The sequence below is a fragment of the Candoia aspera genome, chromosome 15, assembly GCF_035149785.1.
Source record: "Candoia aspera isolate rCanAsp1 chromosome 15, rCanAsp1.hap2, whole genome shotgun sequence".
Classification (NCBI taxonomy): domain Eukaryota; kingdom Metazoa; phylum Chordata; class Lepidosauria; order Squamata; family Boidae; genus Candoia; species Candoia aspera.
In genome coordinates, this window is record NC_086167.1 from 5,824,558 (window position 1) to 5,833,911 (window position 9,354).

At 43.0% G+C, this 9,354-nt stretch overlaps 1 protein-coding gene across 1 annotated transcript in view; it reads right to left on the reverse strand.

The window, feature by feature from the left end:
• Window positions 1-9,354, reverse strand: part of TBC1D10A (TBC1 domain family member 10A) — a 470,628-nt gene that overhangs the window by 396,550 nt on the left and 64,724 nt on the right. The window lies entirely within an intron of this gene.

The window sequence follows — 9,354 nt, forward strand, 5'->3', positions numbered from 1 at the left end:
ATCACTGCCCATCTCCCTCCCAAGGATGATTTTATTTTATTTTATTTGTTCCTATTTAAGCAAACATGGTTTTGCCCTCCCAGTAAATCCTGGGGACTGGTGAGATGCTGAAGATGGGGTATAGTTTGAAAATGCAATCCGGCTGTCTGTTCTGATGGTCTGTAGACTGGATTCACTTAACATTTAGTCAAAAAGAGTCTGCAGCTCATGGAAGTTTGGGCCTCTTAATGACATTTGTGGGTCAAGCTCTTTCTGATTTTTGGCTCTGAGAGATTAATACATCTCCCTTCCTACCATATTAACTCACTAAGGTAAAGGTAAAGGTTTCCCTTGACATGAAGTCCAGTCGTGTCCGACTCTAGGGAGCGGTGCTCATCTCTGTTTCAAAGCCGAAGAGCCGGCATTTGTCCGTAGACACTTCCTCCATGGTCATGTGGCCGGCATGACTAAACAGAACGCCATTACCTGCCTGCCAAAGTGGTACCTATTAATCGACTCACATTTGTGTGTTTTCCAACTGCTAGGTTGGCAGGAGCTGGGACTAGCAACGGGAGCTCACCCCGTCACGCGGATTCGAACCGCCGACCTTCCGATCGACAAGCTCAGCAGCTCAGCAGTTTAACCTGCAGTGCCACCGCATCCCTGGTTATTAACTCACTAGTCTAAGCTGGTGTTTGTACGAAGGTAGTATTGGAACTCAGGCATTACCTTAGCAAACCCACATTAAGCCACAATATGGTTTATTTGTTTGGGTAAAGCATAGTAAGTGAACACAGTAGTTGGGTTTTGTTATCCAGGACACAGGCAGTTTTAAAATGCTGCATGATCCTGACTGTTTTTTACTTCACCAAAGTATAACCATTGCAGCCTGCAAGGCAGAAGACAAGACTGGGAGGATTAGAAGATGTCTGAGTACAGATAAAGATTAGGAAATCTATCCACTTCCGTTTCCGTCTTCTAGTTTTCCAGCCATAAATTCATTCTGGCCGTTTCAGCAACAGAGCTGTGTCTGTATATTGCAAGTTGACATGAAAATGTGTTTATGCAATGCGCACACAGTATGACTGTAAATGTGTGTGTGTGACTGTATACTGTATATATGTGCAAACATTTGCATGTACCATGATGTTTTACAAGTGATTTCCCCCAGGAAGCTGCCTTTTTAATGTGTGCACGCTTTCCTCTTATGTAGTTTTTCACTCCCTTTTCCTCAGTGGAAAAATGCTGCAATTCGGGGATGACTCATCTGCATTCGGGGATACCAGTCCTTCAGCATGATTATATTTCGAACAGCCTTGTAAATACCTCAGAAAAGCTAAACGCCGTTGTTTCAAAAATCCTTAGCTGACTTTCAGTCCTGTTGTTTTCCAAGGTGACATGCATTGGGTGAACCCTAAATGGACCGGTGGATTTGCTTCAGTTTCACATCCGATTCAATGATTTTTAAATAAATTTGGGGGAAATCAGATGTCTGACACTGACTCAAGCAAAAACATATCTGTGCATGTCCTCTGAATGGTCCAGAGCACTTCAAAGCATCTGATCTGAGTCAACAAGTCCAATCAATTTGACCGTTCAATGCAGAACACGTAGAGATTTGATCAGATCACCACTGAATCAAATCTTGGAATCCAACATTTATACTTCCTTGGGGGTTACACTACCAGACATCTGCAAATTTATTTATTTATTTGCTCAATTTGTCTCTCAAGGCAGGGTAGATAATGCACCCTCCTCCTGTTTATTTTTATTCTATCTATCTATCTATCCACCCATCATCTATCATCTCTCTATCTACAGGTATCTATCTGTCACTTATCTATCATCTATCTTATTTAATTATTTTACCTATTTTATTTTTTTATCCTGTCCCAAGATCCAGATGACCCCCCACTCTGCTGTTGTTTAGAATAGCTGAGAAGACCTGGCTGTTCATCCAGGCCTTTGGTGAGGGAGAATGAGACCCCTCGCTTTCGCTTCATCGCACTTGCCATCTTTTATCCTCATATTTCATATTTTATTGATTTTATTGTAATTTCTTTGTTGGACTGTTGTGAGCTGCAGTCATTGAGCATTGTTATGGCATAAACCGGCCATGGTGGCCCAGTGGTTATCGGCACGCTGGGTGCCATTCCAAAAAACCTTGGACGGCACTTAGAAAATCACCACGTTGACAAAACTTCCATCTGCCAATCACAAAAGGCCACACTGCTTGGATCCACACATATACTACGCCTATTACAACATCCCAGGTTCTTGGGAAGAACCCGATGAGAATAAAGGCCAACACCAGCTAAACAACTGGCTGCTGTGATTTCACGTTGCTGTGTTCAGGTAGCTCTCACTTAATGGCCACAATAGGGACTGTAAAACTGGTTGTTAAGCAGTACGGTCATTAAGTGAGTCACCATGTGACTGGACCTGATTTTACGACCATTTTTACAATGGTTGTTAAGAAGTGGCAGCTGTGATTTCACATTGTTGTTGTAATAATAATAATAATTTTCCCAAAAACAACCCTGTGAGGTGGGTTGGGCTGAGAGAGAGGGACTGGCCCAAATTCACCCAGCCGGCTTTCATGCCTAAGCAGAGACTAGAACTCACAGTCACCCAGTGTCTAGTCCAGCACCTGCACCTGTTACGGTGATGTGGTTCCCTTCTTTTCTTTGCAATTCCTGCTGGGTATGTGAGGGCCCTCTGCAGTTCTCCATCCCCTTCTTCAACTATCTGGTCCCTCTGCAGTTACGGCTCTGCATTGTTTGAAATTCCCTCCCGCAAACCCTGATAGAGCTGAAGTTGGAGGTTTGTTCAGTCCATTCTCCATGGTTTGCAGTCTGTTTCCACTCTGGCTAGACACAACCAGCAACCTGATGATGAAACATGGGACAGTGGCAAAACGGTTCCTTTGCTTTGCTGCCTTTGCTCACTGCCGAAAAGATCCTTCCGTCACTATGCAAAGGGCTTTCGATCCTGTCTTTCAAAGTCACCAGAGCAACCTTGTTGGTTCAGGAGATCCAACCGCCCCCCTCTGGAGTTGGGCAAGATCTTCATTAGGACCACCCCAATGGGTGTGCAAGCTTTGGAGTTCTCCAGAAGACTTCCTCGGCTGAGCCATTACAAAATCAAAGGATGGAGGGGGAAAAAAGAAGGAAGTCCTAAAATTAAGCCAGATGTTCCAGCCACAAGCTCTGCAGTTTAGAGTTGGTCTCAAGATGGAGAGCTGTGATCAGCTGAAGGTGCTGGCTGGTGGTGTTGGTGTCATGCTATATTGAGTAACTAGGGGACAAGAAAAGGCTTGATCCACACCTTTAAAAACACAAAAGCGTTGAGCAACCCAAACTGTCTTCTCTCCAGGGGTGATATTCACCTGCTCCTGGCCTGGTGGAGAGGAGAAATAAGCATTAAGGTCAGCAAAATCAGAGAGTATTTTGGGTAGGGAATAAGATGAAGCCTTATAATTTCTTATTGCATGTCTAGCCCACCTTTTCTCTCAGAATTCAATGTAGCATACACAGAGGGGAGAAACTTCCCAAGTTTTATTCTCAGATCAGCCCTGTGGGAGGCCAACAAAAAGAGGGGCTGTGATCAAGTAGGACTTGACCTCGTCAAGTAGGACTTCAACCTGGGCATCCTTAGTCCACATACTAACCATTCATGTTCTCCCAACTCAGACTGGTTGGGTTCTTATCCCATGTTAAACTCAGGTTAACAAACCACAATTGCTGTGTTCACAATATATGCTCGGCCCCCGCAAATAAACCAGGTTATGGCTTTGCACCATGTGATGGATTCCACAATGTGCTGAAGCACAACCTAACTCCATTCAGTTTATTCTGGTGTTCTGTGAGAATCCACCAGTGTAGGACCTTGCCGTTGAAGGCAACTGAACGCTTAGTACATCTGCTCCTCTTGATGAGGTAGAATTCATTTTCCTCTGGGAACAGACTTCATCCTGAGATGCTATCTGTGGTATCCTCCAGAGTACAGGATTCTTGTACATTCTGGTTTTAACTGGGGAAATAGGGACTAGTCAGGCTGTAAACATTCAATTCACTGTTTGACCCAAAGGAACCAAACCTCCCAATCAAATGCTTCTATGGCAGGGTTTCTCGGCCAGGGTTCCGCGGCACCCTAGGGGTTCCCTGGGATATCACAATTTACTTAAAAAGGCATTTCAAATTCAGGCAACTTCACATTAAAAAGATAAAGTCCATTCTTTATTTTTAGTTTAAGAGCACCGTGAATGCATTTATTTATTTATTTGTTTCTCAGATTTGTACTACTGCCCATCATCCCCCAAAGAGGGACTCTGAGTGGCCTCCCATGAAACCAATATAATAAACGGATTATTATATTTGTTTCATGGGTAGGCCTCTATATAATAATATAATAATATATGATATGATATATATGATATGATTATTATTATATACAGGCCTACCCATAAAACGAAAATAATAATTTTGTCACTTCCGGCTTATATTTGCGCCTGAATGTGCAGGGGTTCCCCAAAGCCTGAAAAATACTTCAAGGCTTCCTCCGGGGTCAGAAGGTTGAGAAAGGCTGTCCTATGGATTTGAGGCATCCAGTTAAGTCAGAGACCTTCAAATCATCTTGGACCCAACTGAGTTGACGCTGGCTTATTTTATGGATTATCCGACTTGGATAGGTTTTCTGAATGGATTCCAGAGTGCAAATTGGCTGGTGTGCCTCACCGCGGGGAATACAACTTCAATGTCAGGGCTACATCTGAAGTTCCTCCCTCTTCCAGCTACCGAAAGATCTGCTCTCCATATTTTCCTTGCTCCTGGGCCATTTGTTGCCTCAGAAGTGGGAGTATAAGATAAGAGGCCAGGAAACCTGGACCTCCGTTTGGGTAAAAATAAACTATTATTTTTCTCCCTCCCTTCCTCTGTTTTTGCACACTCAGTTTTGCCAGTACATTCCTTGGAAAAAGATAAGGGAAGGAAAGGAGAATTTTCTACACGGAACTCAGTTTTAAAATAGGAGCTGCGGCTATTGTTAATCTTGGCGGCCTTTTCCTAGATGTCACCACTGCGTCGTGACTCAGTCAAAACACCAAACAACGGAAGGGAAGGAGGAGGGAAGGGACCTCCTAGAAGCTCCTGACAAGATTTCTAGTCTATGTGAGAGTCAACAAGAAAGACCAGAAACAATTTGCTGTAAGCAAAGAATTGGGGGAACTGTGGTCCTTCAGAGATTGCTAACCGGTGATTCCCAACATCTTCAACCATGCATGGCTAGGAGCAATGGGTGCTGGATCTGGTAGTGCTGCGCCATCCGCAGGGGCTTCCTACCCCTATGCATCCTTGGCCACCTATGTTTATTTAGAAGTAACACACGTTATTGGAAACACATTTGTGTTATCAAATGACTTTTCAAGACAGGATGCATTGATATTTAATTTCTGTAGAACATATGAGTCAGATCAACACATGGTAGGTTGTTTTGCAAATCAAAATGATTTGCATGTTCTGGGTTCTTGGTAAGTCACATTCTCCGTAGGATTCATTTTTCAATTTTATTTTTTTTATAAAAGGGTATCAGATGTGTTAAAATGTTCAGTAAGGTAAAGGTAAAGGTTTCCCTTGACATTAAGTCCAGGCGTGTCCGACTCTAGGGGGCGGTGCTCATCTCCGTTTCAAAGCCGAAGAGCCGGCATTTGTCCGTAGACACTTCCTCCGTGGTCATGTGGCCGGCATGACTAAACGGAACGCCATTACCTGCCTGCCAAAGTGGTTCCTATTAATCTGCTCACATTGGCATGTTTTCCAACTGCTAGGTTGGCAGGAGCTGGGACTAGCCACGGGAGCTCACCCCGTCACGCGGATTCGAACCGCCGACCTTCCGATCGGCAAGCTCAGCAGCTCAGCGGTTTAACCCGCAGCGCCACCGTGTCCCTATAAAGCGTTCAGCACTGGAGATGGAATACTGGCTACAGTCTTGTACATCTGAGCTGTGCATCTCTGACAAACTGAGATGTTGCTGAATGACAAGGGCCAACATTTCTCACCTCTGACTGAGGCTACTGGGCATTGTAGATCAATATCTGGAGGGCCACAAGTTCCCTCCCAGCTTGGTCACTTCCTGCCTCATTCAAGTTATGAAGATGGAGCCCTGATTGAAGAGGGGGGAATAGGACTACCTTGTCATGGCTGCACACCTTCAGATAACCACTAGGTGGCAGCAGTTAGAACTTTCAATGGCTCTTTTCTGCCCCCTACTGGCCACCTGGAATATTGCAGCCCAGATTTGATAGCTTTAAGGGAGAGTTTCAGGGCAAAGCTTTTCCAAGAAGGTGACCTGAAATGTGAGATTGTTCACTCAGATGCAAACCTGCACAATGAACACTGGAAGAAAGTATGAGAAAGTTCTTGATAAAGCCACTGAAAATGCATCGCCATCATTTTATGCAACTTTTGTGGGATGGGAGAGCCAGAAGCTTGTGCAATAGCAAAAGTCAACAATGGGCAGACCCCATTTTAATGGAAAATACCTCTCAGGTCACAGAGCCCTTAGATTCACCGAGGCAACTCAAGATTAATTTTCTTCTCCTTGACTGCTTCTGCAAGACACACCTAACCAGCTCAAAGACTTGGAAACTATTCCTATAACACACTAATCTTGGTTAGTTCTAATCTTGGTTGACGCAGTGCCGTAGCGTGTTGGGTAAACCTAGCGGATTAGGTCAGTCTGATGCAATGTATTTTGTGCAAATATAAACCTAGGAAAAGGGGTTAATTCAGTACCCCATTTAAGCGCAGGGTGCAAAATCAGGCTACTGCCTGAAGACGTGACAATACAGAAACATAAAAGCATTCTGGGCGATGTGATATCCGAAAAGCAAGATAATCGGTGCCCAAGATCAGCACCCCAGCTGATTTAAAATAAAGCAGCAATAAAATGAGGAAGCGTTTTCAACAATAGGTGCATTTCTCTAGAATACTGCATTGTCACAAAGAGCAGATGAGGTGAATGCATGTCTGGATTGGGTTGCATCGCTTCGCTGCATGCTTTTCCCCTGGGCTCCAAACTAGTTTTTCCCTCTGCACATAGAAAACTAGCATTTCAAGCTTTCACTTTTTATATGCAAGACCAATCTGGAGGGGAGAGACGGCTGCGTATCACAGCTCCCTAGCTGGAATCTAGCACAATCCAGCCACCCCATCTGGCTACTGTGGGAAAAACAGGCTTAGGCTCAGCCCATATTGGATTGTTCAGAGTGCTTCCTCCTGCCAGAACTTCCCAGTATTAAAGACTTTTTGCACTTGTGCAAAAATCAGGTTCCAACCGCCTCATCCTTTGGGGTGAACAATGCAGTTCTGACTGCATTCAAAAGAGAAAGGTGGAAAGTTTTACTTACATGATGAGACTCTCAATTGTTCAATAAAAAAATTAGTTTCTGGCTCCCTCTGCTGGTTGAAACTGCTTATCACCTTGTGTGCAATTTGGAAAATAAGATTTTAGCTGCGAAACAGCAACATATTTGGCTGCAGGAGGATCTTCCACCAACCGGGACTAGAATTGTGTTGTAATCTTACATTAATAAATTAATAAATACATTAATAAATCTTCCATTGTGCTCCTACTGTTTAATGCTGTTTAAACACCTCCTTACCTTGCCTCCCCCATCACCCATCCCTAGCCAAATGGGGGCTTCAGTTTGATCATTCCAGCAGCTCAACTCACTCAGATCAGGATTATTATTATTATTGTTAGTATTATTATTATTATTATTATTTTGGTATGCATCTTTTTGCTTAAGAATTGAGGGACTGCTGATGGGAAACCCCTTATGGACTTTTTGCTGCAAATGGATAAAAACGACTTGATGGTTTCTGGATTTGTTAATGGAAAAGGGTTGAATATGGGAGCAAGTACATGATGTAACCTCAGTGGGGGAGGAGTGACAATAAGTATGTTTTGTAACTGCTACAAGGACTGGAAGTCACTTCGTTAAATATTTCTTTTATCTATGCACTTTTTTTTCTCTTTTTCTGTTTTCCTATAATTTTTTTCATGTTTATCTTTCATCTGTTTTAAAAAAAAATTCCTAATAAAAATTATGATTAAAAAAAATTGTGGAATTGCCTTTCCCTTTTCCTAGGAAAAAATCCACCAGGAAAACCACCAACTGTAAAAGAGGATTTATGGGGCTTCTGTGAAGCAAAGCTGCAGGTCTGAACTGCATGGAAATACCAGATCATCAACACCCACAAAATGTTGGTGTTCACACCCACAATCTAATGAAATTTTGGGTGGGAACCCGAAACACTAAAATCCCATGAGGTTTGGCTATTTTAATTGTTTTATTTGGAGAAGTGCCAAATTCTGCATTATGCAGTGATGGCTGGAAGCTTTCAGTGAGCTGGTAAGGGAAATGTTGGGTGCCAGTGATTTAAAGTGATTTGGTCTATCCGGAAGCACATCCAAGCACTCTCTAAAGTCAAGCCATGTTTACGTACGTTTTGCAAAAGCATGCTTACCTCCAGCTGCTTTATTGTTTAACTGTTAAAAGATCTACAGGGCATGCTAAACTAAACCCAGATTTTGGGTAACCCCCCGTCATTATTTGCATTCAAAGTTTTATTGTCATTAGGTTTTTGGATGGGAGGAGAGAACAGAAGTGGGGCAGGGTGGACAAATTCCAACAACCAAAAGGCTGAGAGAAGGAACGATTGAGTCACTGATGCCCTCTTGCACAGTTCAACACTTACACACCTGTTTTGTGTGAAGAAGAAGAAAAAAACAACTTAAAAATCAGATGACACCAGCAGTTCTGTGGACTAACAGGGCTTCCACATTCTCTCCACTTCTTCAAAAGCTTAATCAGAGGTAGGGAACCAAAACCGGATGTCAAATCCAAGCCACCCCACTCTGTATGGCCAAAGATTTTGGTGGGAGTGGTAGGTCAACACATCTGAAAGTAAATCGTCTAGGTGGGGGTTGAGAACTGGCTAAGCTGAAACGATCCAGGCTACTAGAGGAATTACAGAAATTGAAGTCCAACACCCTTTGGAAGGTTATTGTCTTGGGAAGACGGTCCTATACAAAGGGATGACTTGGGTGCGGTTTGGGAAGGCATCTATCTATCTATCTATCTATCTATCTATCTATCTATCTATCTATCTATCTATCTTCTACCTACCTATCTTATCCTGTATTTATTACCTATCTATCTTAAAGACATCTATCTATCTATCTATCTATCTTCTACCTACCTTATCCTGTATTATCTATCTATCTATCTTCTACCTACCTATCTTATCCTGTATTATCTATCTATCTATCATTATCTACCTACCTATCTTATCCTGTATTTATTATCTATCT